The sequence below is a fragment of the Excalfactoria chinensis genome, chromosome 2, assembly GCF_039878825.1.
Source record: "Excalfactoria chinensis isolate bCotChi1 chromosome 2, bCotChi1.hap2, whole genome shotgun sequence".
In the NCBI taxonomy this organism is placed as follows: Eukaryota; Metazoa; Chordata; class Aves; order Galliformes; family Phasianidae; genus Excalfactoria; species Excalfactoria chinensis.
The window spans coordinates 135,456,913-135,482,797 of record NC_092826.1 but is presented as its reverse complement, the minus strand read 5'-3'; the positions used below and the strand labels follow the sequence as shown (position 1 = coordinate 135,482,797).

Here is a 25,885-nt window from a genome sequence, read left to right as displayed (position 1 = left end):
TTCCACCACTGCCTGCAAGACAGAATGGGCTGAATGGCTTCACTTCAGAAACAGAACGTTACTGGTTGTAATGATGGTTAATTCCTACCCACCAGATCTCAGCAACAATTCATTTTTACCCTTTTTTCCCCACAACACACATCACTTACACTGAGGTGTGAACATGATCCCTCGTCCCCAAGCCTCATTATCTCATGGACATTTCCGCTGCCCACCCTAACACACAGCCCGGCCTCATCACAAACAGCAGCGGTTCCTCGCTATGTATTTGAGGTCATTAAACTGCAATCTGTAAAAACCCATTCATTTATCTGCTGTCCACTTTGAACACTATTTTATCACAAGATTCCCACTCTATCAGTGAAGTGTTTCAAGAAGCTGTCAGCCCTGCCTCGACAGCAGCACTGCCAGAGGAGGGGGAAGACGGCTTGCTCTGCTTTTTGTGTATTTTATATATTCCCAAGATATGTTCCTTTCCATTTTCTCTCTCGGTGTGTTGACAAATCCATTTACCTCAATACTGTCTGTCAATATCATTAGCTTGCTGTTTCTGCCTCCTTCCAGCTCATTAACAGCAGTAAGGCTGAATCCAACACTAATCCTACAGGCTGCCATTAACCATTTCCAGCCAGCTTTGAGTTGGGTTTCACTCCTTGTTCCCTGGATACAAGCGATTTCAAACACACTGCAACAGTGGCTCAATTTGCATTGATTTTTCGAGTGAGAATTCCACAGAACATTTACAGGGTACCCACACCTATCACTTGGTAAACTGTGCTGCACGCAGTGCAAGTCAAACACACACGCTATTAACATTTATACCCTTAGCTTTAATGCTAACCAGACAACAGAGTAAGGCAAACAGAAGCTTCTTGCAGCCATTTGAACCAGTTTAAAGCTCAAACTACACACAAAGGTTAAAACTCTATCAACTCACCTGTTAACTAAGGAAAAAAGAATGGTATAAGAGTGAGTTTATCAGTTTAAAGCTACACCGTGTGAGTTTACAAGGGGTGTGATGCAGCCCCAGCCCAGCTCCCCAGGCACGCGCACTGAGAGGTGCCCTGGCAGAGGAAGAGAAATGAGCAGCTGCAATAAAAGGTGACTGCTGAAGTCAGTGCTGCCAGCAGGAAAGATCTCTGGCACCGTGGCCTTAAATGCCCTGCAAAGCTCAAGCTTACTAGAAAATTTCCATTACTACCAGCAGATAAGGAAATTGCCAGGAAACAGTTCATCGGATGTTATTTCACGATCAGAAGAAATGAGGCGGGAAACCTTCAGTAATTCAGTCACCGCCGTTCCTTCCCCATGCACCTTTCTTTAGTTTGAAGCACAGATCACAAGAGAAATATTGGTCTTCTTCAAGCTTGGGAGAACTATGACAGCACACAGGAGCCGCAGCGCTCTGAATAGCAGAGAACAGATGTGTGAGGGTGCTTTATTCCTCAGCACTCCAGAGAAGCACCTAAGGCACGTAGAAATTTCAGGTGCTGATGCTCCAGCCAGCAAGTCACAAAACAAGCAGGTAAAGTCATCTCAGAGGAACAGAAACTGCCTTTCTTTGCCTGTAGATCCTAGAATAAAGGAATTGTGGTTGGCTCAGAGCCCCCGAGGGAAACTTGCTCCACCTGAAAGCTGGGAACAGCACTGTGTTGAAGGCAGTACTTTGGAGTACAGCTTTGAGAGCATCCAAGGCAAAGAGTGCTTTTGGTGTTGCTCTTCATTTCAACTCCTCTAAACACAGAGGCACACCCAATTTTTATACCCGATCCAATGGCTTCACGTGCAGGTGTGTTGAGAATTTACCTCTTCCAAGACTGAAATCACAAGCTGAAGTTTAGCTTACCTTGGTAACAAAAGCAAAGCAGGCACACCCAGTACCAGCACGGCCCAGCACTGACAAGTAGAATAACACCAACTTGGTAGCACATAGCATAAAAACTCCAATTTAATTATTAAAAATCAAACAAACAGGCTTCATTAGCTGTCCTGTTGTTCCACTTCCAATTGCAATGAAAGAAGGCTTCACTGCTTCTCCTTGGATGTGCACAGGAATAGAAACATTCCAGCACGGCAAGGCTGAGAGCCTGACCCAAAGCCGCCCCACTCACAGGTACAGCTCCCATGTAGCTCATGAACCCATGTACTTTGCCAAGGACTTGCTCAAAGCCCCCCCAAAAAAGCTGCTCTATTTCACCAGCTGCAAAATGTGATCTCTGCCGCCTTACACACGCATCATTCAAACAAGGTTTCACATCATTAGGAGAAGTTAGGAACATATAAACAGGAGGGGGAACAGCTGTTTAAGAGGGTGGACAGTGAAAGGACAATGAGGAATGGTTTTAAACTGAGACAGGGGAGGTTTAGGTTAGATGTGAGGAGGAAGTTTTTCACACAGAGGGTGGTGACACACTGGAACATGTTGCCCAATGAGGCTGTGGATGCCCCATCCCTGGAGCATTCAAGGCCAGGCTGGATGTGGCTCTGGGCAGCCTGGGCTGCTGGTTGGTGACCCTGCACATAGCAGGGGGTTGAGATGAGCACTGTGGTCCTTTTCAACCCAGGCCATTCTATGAGTCTATGAAATCATGGGCAAAATACAGTGGTTGCTACCAGTTGCTACCACAGCTTTATAACTCTGATCTTAGTTCAGCACAGCAAAATGAGTTCCAGTGCTCTCCTGTAACCTTATTGTTAATAACTGCATTAAAGCAAAGGACTCATTCCTGCAGATCTAGGGAAACAGTCAAGCTCTTATTACACGCTTTTAAAAACAAATTCATAAACAAATATAAAAGAAGAATGTCTGAAGTCTCAAGTATAATTTTAAAAAAATAATGGAAAAACAAAACAAAACAAAACAAAAAAACTACTAAGAAATTGTCAACTTCTTATTTAGGGAGATCTAAGAATACCAAAATATTTTTAATGCAATCATATAAAGTGAAGAATTAAGCCACATTAGAAAACCTTCCCCTAAAGCCCCGAGTTGGTTCAGTACTTCTTAACATGGTTCCATGACAAAAATGCTTTTTTGTGTAGCAGAGACACACAAAAGGGTTCTTAGGGATGCCAAACACTTTCAGAACTCTCCAGTGATGACTCATCCTGTTATGTATACAAAGCTTTCATTAAAAAAATAGCCAGTTGGCATCAGCACAGCTCCTCAGTTAGCAATCTTCAACTTACTGTTATTTCTTGCACCAAGTATTCTAAACACACTGCAATGAAGAATTCTGGTATGCTAATTCTGGGGAGGGAAACGTGCAAATTAACTTGAATGGCTTTTCTCATACAAAGAGCTTCTACTCCACTTCACAAAGTGCTCCAGGATGGAGATGGCCACTACCACCGTTTCCAGCTAAACAGAAATGCTTTGTTGCTCCATGTCAGTTCCTTGCCAGCCACACTGATCAACTGGTTTGTCAGAACAAGAAAAATCCGTCTGTCCAAATAAGTCTCAGTGAGTGCAACAAAAAGAATCACGTCTTAAAGAAACCCAACAGGAACAACAACACCTCCACAGTGATGCTGACAACTCAGACAACACTTTTTTTCTGGCCATTGCCTTAGAAACCCTGCTTGAATTCCCCCAACAACGAACTTCTGGACTTGGGTATTCTGTTGAACTTCCAACAAAACTGCAGTAGGTTAAGAACACCTTATGCAAGTTTGCTAAGACCTACTGAAGCAATACAAGGCTGAAGGTGAGAGTTTCATGGATCGCATCATTATCAGTGATGAGAAGCGGTGTGACCATTACAGGCCAGAGCCAAAACTGTGGACCACAGAAAGGTAACATATGAAATCCCCATTGAAGAAAAAGTTCAAGATGCAGCCCTCAGCGGTAAGGTGATGCACACTGTTTTGGGGGACAGGAAATAGTGTGATCCTTCAGGATTTCCCTGAACACATCAACTGTGACTTTCACATCACAATGTTAACTAACCTGAAGGCTCAAACTTCCAGAGTTAGGCCAGAGAGGAAGACAACCTTGCTCTTGTAACCTAATAACACCAAGCCCCAAACCAGGCTGATGACTGGAGGCCACACTGTCAGTTGTGCGTGGACTGCACTATCACAGCCACCACACTGTCCAGACTACGTGCCCTCTGACTTCCATCTATTCAAGCCAATGAAATATGGACTGCATGGGCAACACTTTCCTAGCAACCACGCTGTCACAGCAGGTGTGAAACACCTCTGATGGTGTACAATAGTCCAAGCGTGGCATGAAGGTTCTTGTGGTGGAAATGCACAGCTAATGGGGGTGCCTATGTTGAAAACAAGTGTTTTGTAGCTGAGAACTTGCTCTGTCCAACAGTGTTATTGTGCTCTTTGTATTTGCTGTAGTCAGCAGCATTACTTACAGAGAAACCTATGTACAGACCTGGGTCACACCAACTGCAGATCCTCAGGTTAAAACAACATTTACCTCAAGATTTGTTTCACACAGGCAGCTCATCAAGAGCAACCCTCCCACACACCAATCTTGCCAAATTCAGACGAACAAGCAAGGTAAAAGCGATTCCCTTTATCTCCAACCCTTCAGCCAACCACCTCCCTAGCAATTCAGCTCCTACTGCTGATGCTTTTCTAAACATGGCCACACACGCATAAGGAGCCAGCCTCATTGCCAGCTATGCAATATCTCTTGCCCACTGGAGACACTTCCCAGCACCTCAGATGCTTTCAGAACAGACACCTCCCCGGCCACTGCCATATATACAATTTATTTTTCTTTATAAACACCTCTTACCCACAGCAGTTACACGCGCCAAATAACCTGACTTCAGAATATCAAAAGAGAAACCAGATTTAAGAACTCGTATGGCATTTTCTACCCTTCATCTTTTTCTACAACACATTCTTTTGGAAACAACGCTCCTCATCTGCCCAAATTCCAACACCACAACAACCCATCAGTCTCTCTCTAGTCACTTATGCAGCCCTTAAGTCGAACCAACCTGTGCTAGCAATAAGTCTATGCTTTCCATACCTCCCTCCAAAGCTACCTGCCTGATCCCAGATAGAAATTAAGCTTGGGGATTCACGCTACCAATCTCTGAGTTTGAAGCACACCGACTTCCACCTCTTATAGAAAACAACCCGAAAGAATCACTCTTCTTTCCTACTTCCAGACAACATAACGAGGCTTGTTTCAGAAAGCATAGCTAAATCCTTTTGATTTTGTTAATTTAGATGTGGGGGTTTTGTTATTTTCTCATTATTTATGTAGTACCATAGGTGGTCATGGCAAATTACCAACATAATTTAGGCTGGCTCTATACTGCAAGATTAGCTTATTAATTAAATGCAACAAAAAAAAGACAACAGTTCTTGGGTAGTTAAAAAGCAAGAGGCTTAGGAAAACAAGAGACTCCCCGTTAACATCAGTATTTCATATTTGTCTTCAGAAGGCTACATCTTCAGTGCAAGCAGCCTCCATCTACATACAGTATGTAACCTCCCGTTGAGGTTAGAGAAGGGATTGATAATGGCAGGTGCACTGAATGGAGCACATCTTCAGCAGAGGATTGAATGAGGCTGGGGTTTGGCTGGGGACAGTCTTACAAGCAGGACAGACGTTTCAAAATGGCAACGGAGGGTCTGACACAAAGCATGGGCTGGGTTCCCTTTAATGAGCAAAAAGGGACACCTCAATCATATTTTAATGAGTGTTTGCTTGTAACCTGGTCCCCTGGATACTGAAATACTGAGGCAGCTACCATAGAGCCTCCTTGGCATTTGGTGGCAGGCTCAGACTGGCCACTGCTTTACCCCTGAGGAATGGAGAATAAATGAATACTGATGCAGCAGCTTTGGCAGATAACATGGATCTACCACTATGCTGAGTTTTTGTCTTTTAAAGATCCGTAAATCCACAGACATCAGCATGATCAAGAGTGAAATCTAAACCCACCAACACCCAATTCAATCTGGAAATTGAATCTATACCAGGTTCATCATCCAGACCCAAACACTATATAAAGGACGAAGCAAACCCTAAGCTATGATTGCTCCAGTCTATAAGCAGTCAAAAAACACACCACCTCAAGGACCACAAGAAAACTGCCTCATATCCTTCTCTTCAAGCCCAGTTTTATGTCACAATACCTTCAAATACAGCCCCATTCCCCACCACCACACACAAGTCCTTGCCTTCTTCCACCACTATACTTTCAGTTCTAGAATTTCACTGACCTAATCCAGTGCCCTCGGTGTGTTTGTGCACCTAAGATTAGATGGACTGCTTTTCCTACACGTGCATTGTGCCTTGATAATTAAAAACACAGTTCATACAGAAAAGTTGAACATAAGATCCACGCCAAAAAGGTGAATGCTGACTCTCCCAGTAAATATTAAATGGTGCTGCAAGGAGCTCAAATAAAAACCCAAGTAGAAGGTGATGGCTCCTCAGAACTGCACAGTTAAGCTGTGGTTCTCCACATTCAGTGTGGCCAAGGAGAGGCTGGTTACATTAAAAGGAAATGCTAATGCTTAACAGATTTAACAGAGATGCATCCCTTGACTCCAGAAGTCCCACAGACCTTTCCCAGCCTTCAGTAATTAGTGGTTCGGGGAAGAATCATTACAAAATTTCCTCATTTTTCTTCCTAGGCATCTGCTATTCACCCCTGCAGGAAACACGATGACAGGACATTTACATCTCTGATCTGGCCCAGCACAGCCATCGTGACAGATCATTTCTGCATGTTATCTTACAGACAGACTCTGAACCAAGAGCTGGCAAGGCAAAGGTCATCGTGCTGCCCAAATTACTTTGGCATCTAAAGACTGATCTTCACCAACACTGATTTTCATTCCCAAGCCTCCAGTGGTTTGTAATAGTTTCACTCCTCTGAAAGATTTGCTCACGATTTCCATTGTCCACAGATTCTAACACAGTGTAACACAGAATCAGTTCTGCACAGTGGGTGACTGAGGGGAAAGAAAAGCAACAGAAATGCCTGAGCATCCTCCCCAACACCTTCATGTTCTGCAGGGAGCTTTGTTCAGACTGTACCAAACAGGTTACTGTGAGGGCCATTTACACCTTGTCCCTTAGTCAGATGGTCATTGACACTGAGGGAAAAAACAAACAAAAAACACAAACAAAAACCACAAACAACATGCTTTCCGTGTCAAAAACCACTGTTTTAAATACAATTCTTGTATTAAAGCAACACTAAAGCTCTCCTGGCAGCTCAGTGGGTTCTCCCAATACACACAATCCTTTGCACAGCCTCAGAAATAACCAAAGCATGTTCCATGTCCCTAAGAAAGTTGGATGACATTTTGCTGCAATCAACTAATTGGAAATAAAACCCAATTCCAGAACATCAGCATTCCAACCTTACTCTTTGTAGAGAATTACTATTTTTTGCTACTTGTAATCAGTTAAAAGACAACAGAGAGGTATTTGTAGGAGTTCATTTTGTTCTCCACCCAACAGTATCAAGTGTTACGGGTAGGTAACAAACAAGCCACCAGATACCAAAGCTCCTAGTTGAACACTATGCAGATTCGTATCCATAATCTTCATCACTAAAGGTGTGAACTCATCTGAGAAGACAGGGAGACAATCCTTGCAAGGGGGGATGAGGGAAAGCTCACAAGATGGTTGCCTACAAGGTAAGAGGCAATGTATTACTTGGGGAAGGCAAAGGGGTGAGTTTCTGGGCAGGGGTGAGGGGAGGATATTCATAATGTAATTCTATTTTGACACCACTATATTAGACTTGTGATTTTGACCATCACAGACTACAGAAAGGTTAAGCTTTTTGATGATATTTGTCACAACCCAGTAAAGGACAAAGTATACTTCACCAAATCCCGCGATCCTGGTGGTTCTGCCTCAGAATGCATTTGCTGGGGTAGCCATGGAGCTCTGCTGGCAAATCTCACTTCTGTTCATCAACAACTTCAAGCTCTGACCATTCATTGCCACACAACAGTCTGAAAAGGTGATGCTTACAGGTTGCTGAGAAGACCACAACCATCATTGTCTTTTCTACTACAAAATGGACCTTCAAAACAGCCTTCCTCAGAACAGGTCTCCTACCCCTCACCTACACACACACCCCTAACTTACAGCAAGAGCCAACTGAGCAGCTCTTCTTTATCTACATTCTGTCCTGAAAATGGTGCCACAGAATATGGAGAAAAACGCATAGATAAATTCTCGTGGGTCCCTTCCAACTTGAGATATACTATGCTGCAATGTCCCATTGACTTTTTCTATACCATTCTTCTCTCTATGCTTCTTTTGTCATATTTAGGAGCAGCCAGTGGGAATTACTCAAAGCAGCAGGTATGGAAGGGATGAGGTGATCGGATTCTCGCTCGTACTGATGAGCATTTACTCTCATGATTATTTCATTCCAGTAGAAAACTTTCTATTGACTTCAGTTGTCTTTGAAACAGAATTCTGTACCTCAGAGAATACCCTATCATCCTGATTAATAATTAAATGAATCCATACTGTACTTATTCACTGATAGTTCTCTATTTAGAGGTCCAGAGGCATCAATAATGAAAACTCCTGCATAGTCTCACGAAGCTGCCAGCAGCCAAATGATGATGATTAGGCTGCCAAAAGAAAAAGCAGCAAACAGAGAGCATTGTTTACATACGAACTGTACCTGTTCATCGTGGGGGTTGGACTGCATGACCTTTAAAGTTCCCTTCCAACACTATGGATTCTATGATTCCATCAACAACCATAAGAACCACCTCCCCCTGAGCTCCGCTGTACACGGCTACCACTACAGCAAACCACCTTCATCAGCAGCGGTGACGGCAGTGGATGTCACAACTGGAAACAGCAATTTCTGGCAACCCAGCACACAACAGAAACTCTGACTTTCCGGTAATCAGACGTCAACTGGTTTCAAAATATTCCCAAGAGAGGCAGCAGAAAAGCCTAAAATAGCAGCTATTCACCGATTCAGAGCTGGGATTCCCAAGCTTTCCACGGAAAAGCAACACGACCACCCAGACACACAAACAGCTCCCAGCAAGAAGAACAGCTATGTGCATTTCTGAACAGTGAAAGAGAAATTGATCCTCTGACAAACTCCTGCTTGTCAAGCTTTAAGAATGTTCATACAAGACTGCACTCAGGTCCGCTCTTCCAGGTTTCAACACCACACTCTTCTTCCAAGAACCAGACTTCAGATTGCCCCAGTTACTGCTGCTGGAGCTGTATAACTGCCTGCACATCATTCTCAAGCCCGTCTCTGTCAAGCGGAGAATAAAAATCTCCATTCCCTTCAACAGGGAGAAAACAGATGATAAGAGACAAACAGAGGAAAAAGCTGGTGAATGCACTTGAAAAGAAAACCCGCTCGCAAACAAGCACTTGGCCTAAGATGGACTGAGATGAAAACAGAAGACAGAAAACTGTGCTTCTAACTCTCAGGCCTCCCCCTGCCCTTCAGATTGCACACCTGGACACCCCTCTGAATCAACCACAAATCCCATATTCTTCCAAAAGCATCCTCCCCTGCTCTGCTGCCCACTCCTATGTACAATTAGCCACCCACGAAAATATTACAAAGCCAAAGTGAAACCTCTCAGATGAGAAAAAAAATCTGTCAGAAGTTTAGAAGAGTGCTCTTACTGCTCAGCCCAGCCCTCCTTCATGGGACAGTTCTGAACATACAGTGCATGACAGCTCCTGCCATGCCTGCAGCTGGTCCTTCTGTACACAATGTAGGGCAAGACCGACACGGCAGTGACAACACCAGGCACACCTACAGCTTGGCCCAGATCAAATAACCTTTGAGACGATTATGAAATACTCTGATGCATCAACTCTCCTTGACCACCATCAGTATCTTCCTGTTCAACTCATCCGCACCTTCATTCTCAATGGTGCTCCACAACTGTTGCCACAACCACCCGACTCACAAAGGGGACTGAAGTAAAGCTCCAACCTTGAGCCCTCCTCCTGGTTCCAGATGCTCAGTCCCTGTACAGTCCCACCCAACACAGCCCTTCCTTCCCATGTTTTGCCAGTTGCTTCATTCTTTCACACGGTTCCCCAAGCTTGGAAGAAGCTTTCGAGTTCTGTCAAACTTGAGATCCCTACAAGTAATTTGATTCAAAGGAGGCAGATTTATTTGGAACTATGAGCATAAATCATAATTCCACATGAGGTTTTCTGAATTCCGGGACAAAACATCGCTCTCGTTCCACTCGGCATAATCCCACCTCAAACTGATCCCATACAGAATGATGACTCCAGAACTGCCCACTGCAGTGTTTGCTGTGTTTCCTCTGTGCCATCTGATATTAAGCACCACCAGGAGCAACAAGATAACCCAGACCTGAATCTGAAGCAGAAGCCTAACAGTATAACATACCATAATAAGCTGCTCTCACGTGCAATTCTTGCTAACAGTCCTACAAAAGCCAGCTACATTGCAGTTGGGACATGGAAATTAACAATAAGGACAATGGAATAGGGAAAGGGAGACCTGGAGTAACAAGAGCATGGAAGTGCTCATGTTTAGAGCGAACGTACCCAGCTCCATCTAAAAGAAAGCACCACTGAAACTGAATTCCACCCAAGGACTGATGAAAAAAAAAACCAAATGAACACAAAAGCAGATTTCTGTTGAGTCTTCATCTTCTGTGAGCATCTCATTAAATACTGTTACTGAAGTATTTACCTCTCAGCATTTGGCAGCCAAGCTGAAAACATGGGCCAAAGCAGCCACTATGAAACCTTTCATTTTCTAGACAGATTACAGAAGTGCTATCAGCACAAACCGCACTTACAGGCTAACATCTCAACAATGAACACAGCCCGGAGTGATGCTTCCCCAAAAAGAGACAGAACTGTAACGTACTATAGTTACCTTTTAACAGACCCTATGGACGAGTCAGGCAAATACCTCCCATATGTGAAACATTGTTGAATCACAGAATGGCCTAAGCTTGAAGGGACCTCAAGGATCATGAAGATCCAACCCCCTGTCACATGCAGGGCCACCAACCTCCATATCTAACACTAGACCAGGCTGCCCCATCCAACCTGGCCTTGAACACCTCCAGGGTGTTCAAAAAGAACAAAAAAAGCCAAAAGGATTTTACAGAGGAATCACGGAATCATAGAATGGCTCGGGTTGGAAGGGACCTCAAGGATTATCAAGCTCCAACATCTCCCTGCTGCAGGCAGGACCACCAACCAAGACCCCACCATCAGAGCCAAGACCCCATCATCAGAAGATTAGCTGAGGGCCACTGAGAACTCTTCTTTAATGCTTCTCTTTTAGAACAAACTACATATCAAAGTTTCCAGAAGCTTCAGTAATTACACAAATGGGAAGAATACAAACACAACAAAAAGTATTTCTTTCAGCTCTCCGAGTGCTCGCAGTGTGCTTCAGACTGCACTCCAGAGCCCAATTCCCTTCATCCTGGGCTGAGCATTCTATACTAAACTGTGTACCAAGTGCATGCTGCTCTGCACAGTGTTTCCCATCCAGACATGAAGAAGAGAGAAGCACAGTTGCACAGCCATAAGAACTGAGCCTGCTGATGATAGCAGAGTATTTCAAGCATTATTTTAAGGAGCTGACTACGTTTCAGGCTGGAAATGCAGGTGCCAAATGGCCCTTAGAACAAAATCAGAAATGAATACATAGCTTGGTTTAGCTTTTCCTCAGCTGTTTACCTTTAAAAGATCACTGCAACTCCAATGATCAGTCACATGAAGAAAGCTCAAGTGATGCAACTCACTTCTACAGGCAAGACATGTAAGGGACAGCAATGCCCCCCTCCCCCCAAAAAGAAACCTTTCAAAGAGCAGCTTTGCCAAAACCCTGAGGGAAAATGGAAAAAAATAAGAAGAGATAAAAGTCAGCTGAGCACACGGCCTGACAAAACAAAGGAATAATGGCACCAGAATTAATGATCCCTACCAACAAACAAACAAACACGAGGGTCTGGATGTCACATAGGCAGAGCATCGCTTGTGATGTAAGAGAAGAAGGGCCATAAAACAGTTTGCAAAGACCTGCAAGAGGGGGAAGCAATTAAATACGGATACCCGAGGTCCAAACATATGACTAAGTGAAAGGATATCTACAATAAGGCAGCAAAGGAAGCGCATACCAAATACTTGTAAGTGAAATGTAGAGTAGTCATTAGCAAAATTAGCAGCCAGCACAGATGCAGCTCATCACATTAGCACAAGTAAAGCTGCACCTCTTCTCCTACCCCTGTTGTGAAAGCACACTGGACTGTATGTGAAAGTATTTGCAGCAACCAGTCTGAAAGCTGCAGCGTTCCCCATAGCAAAAGTATTTGGCTGTGCAGGAAAACCAAACCCAGCCTAGCACCATCACAGCAGTGTACAGAAAAACTTGTATCCGAGCTACAGCTGGGCAGCATCGCGTACTTTGATGCCTGGTATTTTATATAAGCAGAGGATCTCCACACGTGCTTCAGTTCCACAATGGGAACACCGACCCGTGACAGCTTCACGTCTTCAGAGCAAAAGGAATGAAATCACTCTCATATTTAATCTTCAGTTCCTTTAAGAACTGGAACTACACCGAACCGAGCTCTTCTGGAGAGCGGGAAGGCTAACTCACTTGTCTATTATGTCACGAATCTGGTTACAGTATTAACTCGCTGGTGAGCACCCAATACTTTGTATCCAGAATCCGATCCGCCATTAGAAATAGTTTCTCAGGAAAAGAAAGAAAGAAAAGAACCCAAACCAACCCACACAAATAACTGCTGGCAGCCTTCAAGCAGAACCACGTTTGTTTGGAAGATCAGCCTGCTACTAAGTAACCTCGCTGGGAAAAGGGGCCATCAGGCTCCTCCATCCTTATCAAAAGACAGAAACAAAATACTTTCCCTTCCCAGCTGGCACAAGTTTGCCAAAGCAGCGGTTACATAAGCCTGGCTGCGCCTTAGACCCATTCGCTCACTTCTCCCACGGCAGCCAAGCGCGGTATCACGCTCCGCACATCCATTTTGTGCGGGGAGCGGCGCGGGGCCGAAGCAGCAGCGGGGTTGGGGTCTGCGTCCCAAAGGCGGCAGCTGGGAAAGCGATGCCAACAGCCCAGAGGAACGCCTGGGAACGAGGCGGGCTGGGGTGGCACTCTGCTCACAACTAGCACGTATGGACTGCTGCGAAATAGCGGGGAGAGATTAATCCCAGCGCTCCGCAATTCACAGCAGGAAATGAAACTGCTTTAAAAAAAGGGGGGTGGGGGACGAAGAGTTGTGCCATAGCTAACCGAATAAAGTCACCAATTTCAAGGAATACCTGTGTGTACACGCACACGTGTGAGTATGGGTGTGCACAGGCACCCGGGGCCAATGGCCGGGATCAGCCCTGGGCTTTCTGTTGTTGTTTCCCCTCGCTCTCCCCACCCCCCTCTATTTTTAAGGCTGGGGACTATCAGTTGGACGCGGAACTTGGCCGTGAGCGCCGGGCTGAGCGCCGGGCTGAGCGCCGGGCTGAGCGCCGGGCTGAGCGCCGGGCTGAGCGCCGGGCTGAGCGCCGGGCTGAGCGCCGGGCTGAGCGCCGGGCTGAGCGCCGGGCTGAGCGCCGGGCTGAGCGCCGGGCTGAGCGCCGGGCTGAGCGCCGGGCTGAGCGCCGGGCTGAGCGCCGGGCTGAGCGCCGGGCTGAGCGCCGGGCTGAGCGCCGGGCTGAGCGCCGGGCTGAGCGCCGGGCTGAGCGCCGGGCTGAGCGCCGGGCTGAGCGCCGGGCTGAGCGCCGGGCTGAGCGCCGGGCTGAGCGCCGGGCTGAGCGCGGCGGCGTCCCCCCACCCTCCCTCCCCCGTGTGCCACCCCCGGCACTACGGATCGCCATATATAGCGCGGCGCCTCCTGTCACATTTTGCCCTTTAATACAAAGAAGTTAGCCGCCAGCCGCACTCACCCTCAGCGAATCGGTTGTGCGCAACATAACCCGGCCCCTCCGGAACCGCTCACAAATCCCCTTCGGAAAATGGAGGGGCTGGCATCGGTGCCCACGCGTACGATCCGAAGGAAAGCCAAGTTCTTTACATGGTGCCCTCCGCCGAGCGCTCAGCACTCCCGCGGATCAGCCATATTCCCCCCGGCTCGGCGCTGCCCCAGAGGCTGCGGGTGCGGCTCCGCGGGGCGGCCCTACGCGCTGCCCATGGCGGCGGCGAGCCGCGAAAGCGCCGATCGCTTCGGAACTTCGGCTCCGGGATCCTCCCCGAACCAGGCTGGAGCCGGAGGAGGAGGAGAAGGAGGAGGGGGAGGGGAGAGGAGGAGGGGGAGGGGAGCGGAGGGGAAGGGGTGGGGAGAAAGGGGAGGAGGGGAAAAAAAAAAAAAAAAAAAAAAAAAAAAAAAGCAAAGAGAAAAAAAAAAAAAAAAAGCCGAGCGAGAGAAAGTAGATCCGACGCAGCCGGGCGCCGCCAAAGTGCGGCCCGGACTCACCCACAGGAGCGGGGCTGTGCGAGCGAGGCGGCGGCGGAGCGCCCCCGGCGGAGACCCGAAGCTCCCGGGCCCAGCACGGCCGGGCGGCGCCGCAGGGGCTGAGGGCGGCGCGGCGGGGACGCTCGGGTGGGACGCGCTGCCCGAGGCCGCACCCGGGGAGCAGAGCGCGGACCCGGCCGGCGGCCCGCAGCCCCCGTGCTACGAGCGGCTCCCCCCGGCCCAGCGGCACCGGCGCTGCCCCGTTCGCTTCTCCCTCCCTTCCCCCACCGAGCGGGCATTCCCATTGAACAAAGCGGCACCGAAAAGTTAGGGCACGTTCCGCAGAATCCCGCTGCGGGCACGGCGCGGCCGCTCGGGGCCGTTCGAGACGAAGCGCGGTTTCGGAGTTAACGCGTTAAGGTGGCTTTTATTTTTCTTCCCCTTTCAACATTTGTCTGACTTTTCCATCCTTCTCCCAGCCCGGCCTGAAAGCGGATAAGAACTCGAGCGTGAGGAGTGTCCGGCTGCAGCCGGCCCTTCCTAACCCTCCTCACGGCCCTGCCATCTTTTTTCTTCTGCAGACATCGGAGGAAAACGAGTCAAGGAATCGTTACGCAGCATTCGACAGGCACAGAAACCCACGGATCTGCCAGTTCCAGCTGTGCCTCCCTTGCCTTTGTTCAGCTTCTCCCACAGCCGAGGGGAGCAGCTGTTGGGTGCTGCTCCGATTGTGTCACCCTCCCGAAGTTTTGGGACGAGTTGGTTACACAGCGGCCATCTGCAGGACGTGGGCTGACGTGCCGCTACCAGCGCTCGGACCTATCTGAGCAACAAAAATAACACTGGGCTGTGCTTGGTTTTTAACCCATCTGAGTTGCTTCGGTTTTGCTCACATGAGGAACTCACACACACACCATTTCACCTCGGATGGAAACCAACACAGCAGCCGGAGCTCCTTCCCCCACCCGGCGCTGCCTATCGCTGCCATTCCCAATGGGAACGCTCTCCAGGGCCTACAGGAAAGTTTTATCAAAGCAATTCAGCAGAGATTAAGATAAACGTTTTTAAAAGGAAAGCACTCACACGAAAAACCACCTCCGTGTGTTTGCTCTTACACAAGTAACTATTGTCTAAGAGCCACTGTGCCGTGTTTGTACACGGCATCGTATGTAGCTGCGAAGAGCTATTGAGCTGCCCCTATCAGCACATCTCCAGTCACCACGCACTGCCACGCTGCACGAAGGTTAAGTCAGGACTCGGCTTTGCAGAGCAGCCGTGTCACCCATCCCACACCTCTTTACACAGACTTCCCCTGCACTCACCTCCCCGCTGCCACCACCCCAGGTTCGCATGCAGAGCTGTTTGTGCTGCTGCACTTTACATCTAGAGGCATTTTCCAACATGTTACGGGCTGTAACAAAGCACATGTTTTAACACACCAGCTAATGGTTAGCTGCCTGACGAGTTGAAGTACGTTAGCACAAACCAGGCGAGACACAATTTAATAAGAGATGGTTAAAATAATAACAACAAATTACGCTCGGTACTTTTCCCCAGTGTTCTGCAGCTCGAGATGCTGGCTAACTGGAATGAAGTCACTTTAGCCAGCCTTGCTCTTCCTGAGAGCCCCAAACATGAAGCTAGAGTGATGTGAGATGTGAGATTTAGTTTGTTCTCAGAACAAAACACTCATTTTTTCCACTGCAACAGAATTAGACAAGACCTAACACCAGCCGCGCTGACTACCAGGGCCACACAACCTGCCTTCAATAGGATCATACAACGAGCTACAAACAACGTGGGTTTGGGTTTCCCATCTGGCAGCACTTCTAACTGAAGCTGATCCCACTCTGTGCCCCTTTACTCCCAGCCTCCAACCCGCACCGGCTCAGCCGTGCGCTGGGTCACACCACGAGCCAGGTGACAGATTGGCGTGGCTGTGGGCTGACCGGGCAGGAAGCAATAAGGCAGGACGCTGGGAAAAGGCAAAGCAATTCCGTCTGCATCAATTCCCTGCCCTGATTCACACGTCTCCACAAGCGTGTGTCACTGCGATGGCAAGGCTGAAACTGCTTCAGCCAACACTTCTGCCAAGAAAATGTACATGGAAAAATGGGATCAGTCATCTCTCCAAAGACAGACTTGTGTTTTTTTTTTTTAAGGAACAGAAGCCATGGATTTAATGATTAAGATAAAAACTTATGTCTATACATATGTCAGGTTGTTTTCTTCCAAACTCAAACTGATTAGCTGAGGATGCAACTCTCTAGAGTTAATCAAGACACGTTTAGCAGGCACGTCTCATCTATTTATTATAGGCCCAATTTACAATGTCAAACTATTGGAGAATGATATTTCACAGCAAATTCACACTCTGATATGGTACCGCATCCAATATATTCCCATCTGATATGGTATCGTGTCCAATATATTCCCACCAAAATTTCAAATCCAGTAGGAAAAAGGGAGATGGGCCCCAGAACAGCAGTTCTTTATCTGGTTACAATAGCTAGGTCACACATCTCATTTGGTGGTTCCCTGACTTGAGAAGACAATGATGAATAGATTAAGGAACACAAAAACATGTTTGTTTGTTTGTTTGTTAAAGATTTGCTTCTTCTGCTGCCCTGCTATTTCTAGATCTGACATCAGTGGCTTTCTAGCAGTAATACAATCAAGTGGTCATAACGATTTGAGGTTAAGCCATAAGTATCGAGCTAGAAAAAGACAACGAGCAGAAAAAGAAAGCTCAAATATTTCCTTCAGCACAGCAATTCTACTGGAAGCTAAAGGCCATTTACCCCCAGCACTGTTTCATACCTTCATGCTACAAACCAACTTGAACCAACCTCTCCCACGAACGCAGTCTCTCTCTTACTTCCACTTTTCAAACAAAGCATAGATTAGATAGTCATGTAACTTCTTTTTTTTTACTGCATTTGAAGGGTTCCCAAAGTTGTCAGTTGTCATATGTACTAAGGCAGACTGAACTGAGATAGATCTCATTTCTAGAGGGTAAGAACAGAACAATAAGTGCATCCTTCTATGGCCAGTACCTTCCAAAAGAGCACAAGCATCGTACAGATTGACATAGCTTGAGCTCATCAAGCATCACTGGATCTTGTCCACAAGTAAATAGTGAGGTCAGTAGATAAGAGGACCAGATCAGGTCAGAAGCATTTCTGAAGAACTATCTGAAATAAAAATACCAGTCTCCAAATCTTGTATTACCTCCAGAAACCTCAAATTCCCTCACTCGCTTCTTGTCTCACCCCGCACAACTCTACTACCTGTGACTGAAGGAGCACATCACGTGGTGCTTTCTCATAGAAACAATGCAGAAGAAACACGAGTGTTGTGATGTGTGTCACTGTGCACCACTGCAAAGCGCTGTGTGGCCAAACTCCGCTTCGAACTGGAATCATAATGCAGCGCTGCTTACCAGAAACAAGAATAAAGGTGTGAGGAAATGGGTTTGGAAAGAACTGAAAATCAATATAGATGAACAGAACACAAGTCGAAAAGAAAACACACAAAAAAAAAAGAGGTGGAAAAGAAGCTCTATCTAAACAGGCACAGGCTGTGAGTCAGAAAATGGCTCACTGCTGGTAACATGAGTTGTTAATTTCGAGCACAAGCGGGACAAAGCCGCACACCAGAACACAACGTCTGACAAACTCTTTAGTCTAAACAGCCTTCCCCTCTTCTACCACATTTCCAAATGCACTTTAAGAAGTAAATCTGGAATGTCAGGTGACAGCATTTGTGAAAACCTGTTGGGAAGCAATCGTTTATCTACTGCGTGGATTAATAAATAAAGCAATTCTCAGCTGACAGAATAGGGAATGCAGAAAATTAGATACAGTGAACTACTTTCAAGAAATAACACAAGAAAACGTCTACAAAATACAGGTTATAATACAGGTTATTACACATAACTGTGTAAAAGCAACTGATAGGACAGAAATAATGGGCAGGGTCATTAAAAGGGGTGGATGTAGAACTGGATGGTGGGATAACTCAGGCTGGAAAAGACCTCCGGAGGTCATTTCACCCAACCTCCTGCTCAGAGCAGGTCAAACACTGTCAGCTGCCAAAGTGGACTGCAAATATTTTTGATGTTCAATCAGTTGTTTACACAGATCCGTAATTACACACAGCGCTACAACATGGTGGTGGGACCTCACTGGAAATAACTTACAGCCCAACCAGGGCGAGTTCAGACAGCAGTAATTGGGGCATTCGGGTGATGTTCTGATGGCCTACATCACATGCATGTCTCTTCATCTTCAGTTTCCCTTTAGGCTCCAACACAATGCCTGCTCAGACCTTCTTCATTCCCACTGCTCTGTGTTTCAGAGGAGCCTACTTCTCTCTTCTAACCAAGCACACAGACTTCAGCAGAATTCAAGTGCCCTTCCTACCATTCATTAGTGAGCTCCTTTAGGATAGCAACACAAATATCATTATTCTTTTCAACTCTCGAAAGAAAACAGCTAGAAAGCAAACCATCACAATGCTGCTGCAAAAGAAACTGAGGTGGCGTGACTATAGGAGCAAGATTTCCACCTCTGCCCTGTCCCCAAGGCCCATTACTAATAGCTGCGGTGGAATACACTGCTCGCTCCACGTGACAGGGTCACATCCACACAGCTGCCTATTTCCCATGTTCAGTTCAGGCTACAACCCGAAACAACCCGAAACAACTCCATCTAACAGCCCTTACAGCCACGGACAAGAAGCAGAGAACAAAAATCTGCCACCATACTTTTCAAAACTGTGATAAACGTGGAAAAATGCACCGTGGAAGATACAGCCCAAACTTCAACTCAGCGTGTTTGTACATGTTCAAGATAGCTATGGTTTGACTTTCTTAAAGCACAGGTAAGTTAGGTAAGTATGGACAAGAAGCACTTGCAGATCACACGAACCTTTGGTCTAAACAAGCTTTTAAAGCAGCATGGTCAAGATAACAACTTAAAAACCAGATTATTTTTGCCTATCAAGACCAAATCTGAAGCAAAAAAACAAAAGGAAAAATATAAGACACACTCACTGAACAAAAATGAATTGAAAGTATTCCTAAAAGAACATTTATTTACACGGCCAGTAATGTAACCCCTCCCCCCAACAAGTGCATTGGTTAATGAGCCTTGAGATCAAGATTCCCTGCTTGTCTGTAAAGTAGGTACGCAATCAACAGCACCTTCCCTCTTCTGAGCCAACACTGTATACTTATCTGAGAAGACCACACGTAAAATACACAAAATACCTGCGTCACTTCTTTCATTATTATTTATTCTTAACCAACAAACACATCTCTGAAAAACAAATGATTGTATCTCCGAGCTGTACACAGCACATGACAAAGAATATCTTCCCCTCCATTAGAAAAAGAGGCTACAGAAGAGCCAGCCATGAGCCAGCCCTCGCTGCTGCCGCTCTATGGAAGACCGTAGGGAAATAATTTCTTTAAATAATCTTCCTTACAGATCACTTATTTCCTGAATCCCTTCCCCCTCCCTCTCTCCTGCCTCATTCCTGGGCCCAGTTCTCTCCTAAAGGATTTCTGGAAGACATGGGCAGAAAAGAAATAGATTAGAATTCCCGCTGAATCTGTTTTGCATCGGCCTTTGTATAAATCTCTATCAGGACGGCTGATGCGAGGTTAATTATGCAAAATATGAAGGAGGAAAAATTGTGTGTCAGAAGACTGAAGAAGCACAGAGAGCCAGCGTTTCTCAGCGCCTTGTGCCATATACACCCCACCTCTTCTGCTCCCTACAGATCAATTCTGCTGTGAGCTGTTCTCCCTAAACTTACGTCCCTGTGGACTGGAGAACATTAACTGTGGCAGTGTTTGCCCAGGAGGCTGGAAGTAAAACTGATGAGAATTGTGTCGGTTTCATCGAACTCCGACAAAAACACCAGTTATCATTATTCTGGTGGATTAAACACAGCTGGTAACGTTGGCCTCCAGACCAACCAGCACAGGACAGCCTATGTCGCATGACCAGAGTATCAAAACAAAGCAGCCACATGTTAACAGCATCCAAAACGGTGCACAGCCCACACAGGCTCCTGGACCTCAGAACAGCTTTGGGGAAGTGCTGGCAGCCTGCAGCAACCACAGCAATACGCCAACGATGGCAGCAATGGCGTGTCAGTGACTGCAAGCTTTCCCTCCTGCCATCCACAGCCACAGCGCACGAAGAACTTGAGCACTGCATAGGCCAGGGCACCGCTGCTCATCAGCACAACAAGCACAGCTGAGAACTGGCCAAACGTAGAAATTGCCAGATTTGAAGAACAGTTCTTTTGTCCTTATTCTCGATTTTATTTCAATAACCCCCTTTTCAAGCCTTTCTTCACAATGAAAAGCATCTGGTCCATTTCTAAGTCCGACTCACATACAGTCCAGTGCGCTGTGGTAAGAAGAAAAAACCGAAACCACCACAATCGTTCACTTCTATTAGAAGAAGGGGGAGGGGAAAGAAACAACAAACCAAACAAACAGAAGGGGAAAAAGGAGGAGCAGAAGCAAACAAAGCCATAAGCAACAGAGAACAGAACTGGGGAGTAAAGCACCAAAAAGGCCAGGGACAAAAACCATCCCACCACCTAAAGGAGAAGACGGGAACTTCTTCAGCAACTAACAGCTTTCAAAGCTTTTTGTAATTGAGGGTAAGAGGAGGCCTTCGTCATCCAAATATTGAATGGGAGCCCAACTAACTCAACAAACAGCCACACAAGGATCTGAAAAACATTGAGGACAACCGTCTCACAAAGCCGAGGAGGCCAGAAGAGCAGCTCTGTCACACTGAGCTCTATTAGGGCCGGCTCCATTTTAAAAGTCTAAACGTGTACAGAGATTTGGCTGCCAGTGGTAAAGAGAAACAGTCACGGTGCCAAGGAAAGGGAAAAATGAGAGCAGTAGAAGGAGGAGGGGGAGAAAAAAATTATCTTCAATTAAATGAAAGAAGAAAAGCAAATTTCAACCAACTCTTTGAACTTGTTGCTAGAATCTCTCGAGAATGTGATTTAAAGGAGGACTGGCAGTTATTGTACTGGAATACACATAATGGCAAAGTATTCCAACACAGGGGAGAGATAGGAAATGTACTATGAATACGGGCTGCATAAAAAGCAGCCAGTAATAAGGGTCTGAAACTAAAAAGAATCATATTAGGAATGGAAACAAGGGCATTTTAATGAGTACACAGAACGGCATAAACCGTCAGGGATAAAAATCGGAAGAGATAAAAGCACAGCATGCATTATTACCACTGCGCCATATAAAAGGCACACCAAGTTTCAGAAATATTTTAGAAGTAAGAATAAAGACAAGAAAGTCAGTACCCCACATTACCGAAGAACATACGGAGAACAAAATCGAATCAAATGCTGTCCTCTGCATTTCAGCCTTCATAAAACAGACTTCTCGTAGCTGATAGTAAAAATTGATTTTGTTGTTAGGCTAAATAATCAGGGAAAGTTCAGTCGGCGGGACTAGAACGAATTCACCTTCTGCTTCAGAAACAAAGAGAATTCATCTCTAAGCCAACAGCGATCATCTTTGATGACAGAGCCCTGCTGACAGCTCCCTGTGACAGGTGGGCAGCAATGAACTACAGCATCACAGGGCATGTATTCGCAAACTATTTTCAGGCAAGGTGGGAGAACATTACAAGGTGCTCCTTCCTTCAGGGCCTGCGTGAAGAAACAGAAGAGCTGCGTATGCCACGTGGCTGAGGCGGGGGTTGTAAACATTTTAGAGGACGAGATCTTATTAAAGAATTATCCTGACAGATGGAAAAGTGGTTCATATTGGCCAGGTGAAACTTAACGGGATGAGCAAACTTTGTATAGATAGACCAAGTAAGTCAACATTACGATGCTGTTATCAGTGAAGGTGAATCTTATCCTGAAATACACCAATGGAAGTTGGGCTTGAACAACGGAGACAACATCCTAACAAATAAATGTTTATCATAAAACTGCTTTCTTTAACAAAGTCCCAACTCGGAGCAGTGCAAGCCAAAGCTGGCTTAATCCATGGTAAAGAACATTTATTCTGGAAACTTAGTTACAGAAACTAATTGCCTTAGGGATGGACTGGAACTGCATTCAACAACTACTTTGAAAACAATTTGTCAGAAATTGTACCGGCGCACAGCACAGAAGGATGAGCAAGATCAGCCTGAAGTCTTTTCCGACCGTACAGCTTCATTCACGTGTGGCAATACAGCACAACTCAATAACCAGTTTATTTAAAAGAATTTCATTTTGCTTCTGAGCTCCACACGTGGGAAAATGCCTGAACTGATCACACACTGTATTGATGAGGACACTTACCAAACGTACCAACCTTTAACATAACGTAGCTCCTGTCTATGGAGCCACCACATCACTGGGATGAGAAACCTTTGGCCAAGACCACCATATAGCCAAGACTGCCAGCAGCAGACAGGAGGGCCGCTGCTGTTACCCAAGCAATCCATGTCCCACAAACCTTGGCACGTCCCAGAAGTCATTTGGGATTAGCTGGGGCTTCCAGATGGAACTCTGACACAGCTTTACAAGCTGACAGTGCTTTGCAGCAGGGATTGTCCATTTGGACCACTTCTACTCTAACAAGCATCCTTTTACTTTACTGTACCATACAAGCAATTCAACTGCACGTGCTCGCAGGGCAAAATAAACAATTGGAATTTATTGTCTGTAGTGATACAGAAGCAAAAAAGCCTTCAGTTTGAGGAGGAATATCCTGTATGACAAACAATGCTGATAAATACAGCTCTGCAAAATTGTACTTATATACTTCTAATACCCCAGAAGGAGCAACATGCAGTGTCATTTTATTCTAATGCTCACATATTGAAATATTTTAGGAAAGACCTTCCAGAATATCAGAAATGGCTTACTAACATAAAATACTGCATTTATAGCATTAATTTAGGGTACTTTCAATACATGGTTTAGGAATATTTCAGTGGATCAAAGTGATTTAACCGATTGATTGAATCAGTGCCTACAGGTACACGTGTTGGGGGCAAGCATGGGGTAGATGGGATTCACCTGTTTAAGTGTCACTAAGGACCCTGTCGACAGTGTTTCTTCAAAGGACCAGCTAACACATATAACATGCCTACAGGACATGAGAGATTCTTACAATCTCTTGTATTGAAGAATTTATTGGAGCCAGCCAAAAGAAAACCACCCACACCCTCAAATTACAGACAGCCAAGGCTCGAACTTCCCAGCCACTTGAAGCTGGCAGTGTTACCACAGGACATAAGCCCTGCCTCTCTGCACCCTGGCTCCTTGCTCTGGCCTCCTCCCTTATGCTATCGCAAACACGTTTCTTTGCCAGGTTCGTTTCAACCCAGATCAATTTCCCATGCAGTTCACCACATGGCTCCACGAACGCCTGGGTCAGCACAAGGGAGTGAACAAACAGCTGGCGGCACAGGGAGGGAGCAGCGCTGCTGCCTTTTGACACCAGAACCAGCTTAAGATTTACAGTGTTTGGAGAAAATAACCACCTGATGCACTCCATGCACTCACTGCCTGTGTCTCCCCAAGCAATAAGTATTGTAGATTTTAAGGTGGTTTTTTTTTCCTACTTTATCCCATTTATTTTGAACACATGAAAACAGCAGTGCTACTGGAAGGGGTTACTGGATGCAGTTCTTCAAATGCCCAAACTCACTTTGAACATCCCAGCTTAGAAACTGATGTATGGCAAGAATGGCAATGTTTAGTGCCATGCTTCTAGTACAAAACGGTGTAAAAGAGAAATTAAACACAAGTTATTCCTATAGTAAACCAGATTCGCTGCCATAAAACCCGGGTCATCTGTATGTATCCTGACAATAGGAATCATGCAAACTGTACGACTTTATAATCAAATACACTGAGCAGAAAAGTGAAAAGCTTTTCAATACTTCTTGAAACTGCTGGTAGCTTCATTTTCCCCACTTCCTGGCATTTCGGTGTACATATGATAACATTTTAACAACTTCTAAACCCACGGCATTAGTGTTTCAATAACACAGGGGTGTAATCCTCTGTGCTAGATAAAGAACATCTATTTTTCCCAAGTTTTACATGACCCTGCCGTTCCTCCAACGCTGCTGTGGGACAGCCAAGCCTATGAGTTAGAAATGTCCATTTCCAATTATCTCACTAAAGAACAACAGCATGAGTTGAACGCATTAATAAGGGAAGGGAGAAAAAAAGAAAGAAAGAATGTCCACAGGCAAAGCCAAAGAAATAGTGATTTATTTTTGAAGCTGGGAAAAGTTGCCTGCGTCATCAAATAGAGGATGAAATGATGTCTGGTGGGTGGTTGGATAAGAGGGTGGAAAGCAAGAGACTGGGTTCCTGTTCCTACCTCTGCAAAGACATTGCTTATGACCAACATGTGCCACATGCTGGTATTTCCCAAATGGTCACGATGCTTGATCTGTCGTGATTCTGTCTGATAGCTCTTGGGGGTCCTTTCACTACAGAAATCCAATGGGTTATCAAACACAGACGTTAACAAACTAACAGCTGGAACTGAAAACTGTCAAAAAAAAAAGCCTCAAAGCAATCTCTGTTGGTAAGCACGGCCTGGTTTAAATTGAGAAAACTATAAGCTAAGGTTATCGAAAAATATCCATGTCCAACAGTGAGCCTCAGCGCACCCTTAATACACAACTGAAGACATCAATTCACATTAATCAACATTTTAACAACTCTGACAATGCTGCCAAACAATTCTACAACACCCGCCGCTGCCCATCACAGAAGTCCCACCAGGAACTGCAAATCAACAGATAAATGCTGACATCGTTTACCAGAAGCTCCCGAGCAAAACAGAGCTGTGATCCGTTTAAGCCAGGCTCCAATGCAACAGCAACATGTGACAGTATGGCAACTGCTCGGCAACAGGAATTCCTCAGGTAAAGGTGGATGTAAAGCAATGGGGGCAATGGGAGAAGATGGCCATGAGTTGCTCTGGGACCCTACTGCATGCAGCTCACTGCTGTTCTACAATAGACTAGACAGACCTAACAAAGGCCCATGTCAGGTCCAACAAAGCCTTATTCCAACACCTCCCCTCTTCACACCGTAAGATCTAACACACACCTTCCGGCTTTTGGTCCAAGCCATTTGTTAGGAGGCAGGTATAGGCAGAAGCACAACCCCCTGTTTGCTTTGGTACTTTAACCCCTATCCACACAACAGCTGTACAAAATCTATGCATCCAAAGACTTGTCTTTCAATGGTACGTAGCAGTGACTTTCCCCAGCTGCAGATAGTTTAATTGTGTAAGACAACATGAATTTGACATTTGCAAACGATGCATTTTTAAGTGAGAACGGGGCAGGAAAGACAAACATCACAGGAAAGACGTATGCTGAATTAAGGAAACACAACTGAGCTGTAAAGCAAAGAGACCCAACAGATTAAGGTTCTT

At 45.8% G+C, this 25,885-nt stretch overlaps 1 protein-coding gene across 10 annotated transcripts in view; it reads right to left on the bottom strand.

The window, feature by feature from the left end:
• The window catches only part of KMT2C (lysine methyltransferase 2C), a 176,912-nt gene that overhangs the window by 144,857 nt on the left and 6,170 nt on the right, over positions 1-25,885 (bottom strand). Inside the window, exon 1 of one of the 10 annotated variants that reach the window (XM_072327400.1) lies at positions 13,913-14,223. The exons of the other annotated variants lie outside the window; for them this stretch is intronic. The gene's annotated coding sequence lies outside the window, so the exon portion shown is untranslated. Of the gene's footprint in view, positions 1-13,912; positions 14,224-25,885 lie in introns of those variants that run through there. 10 annotated transcript variants of the gene reach the window in all.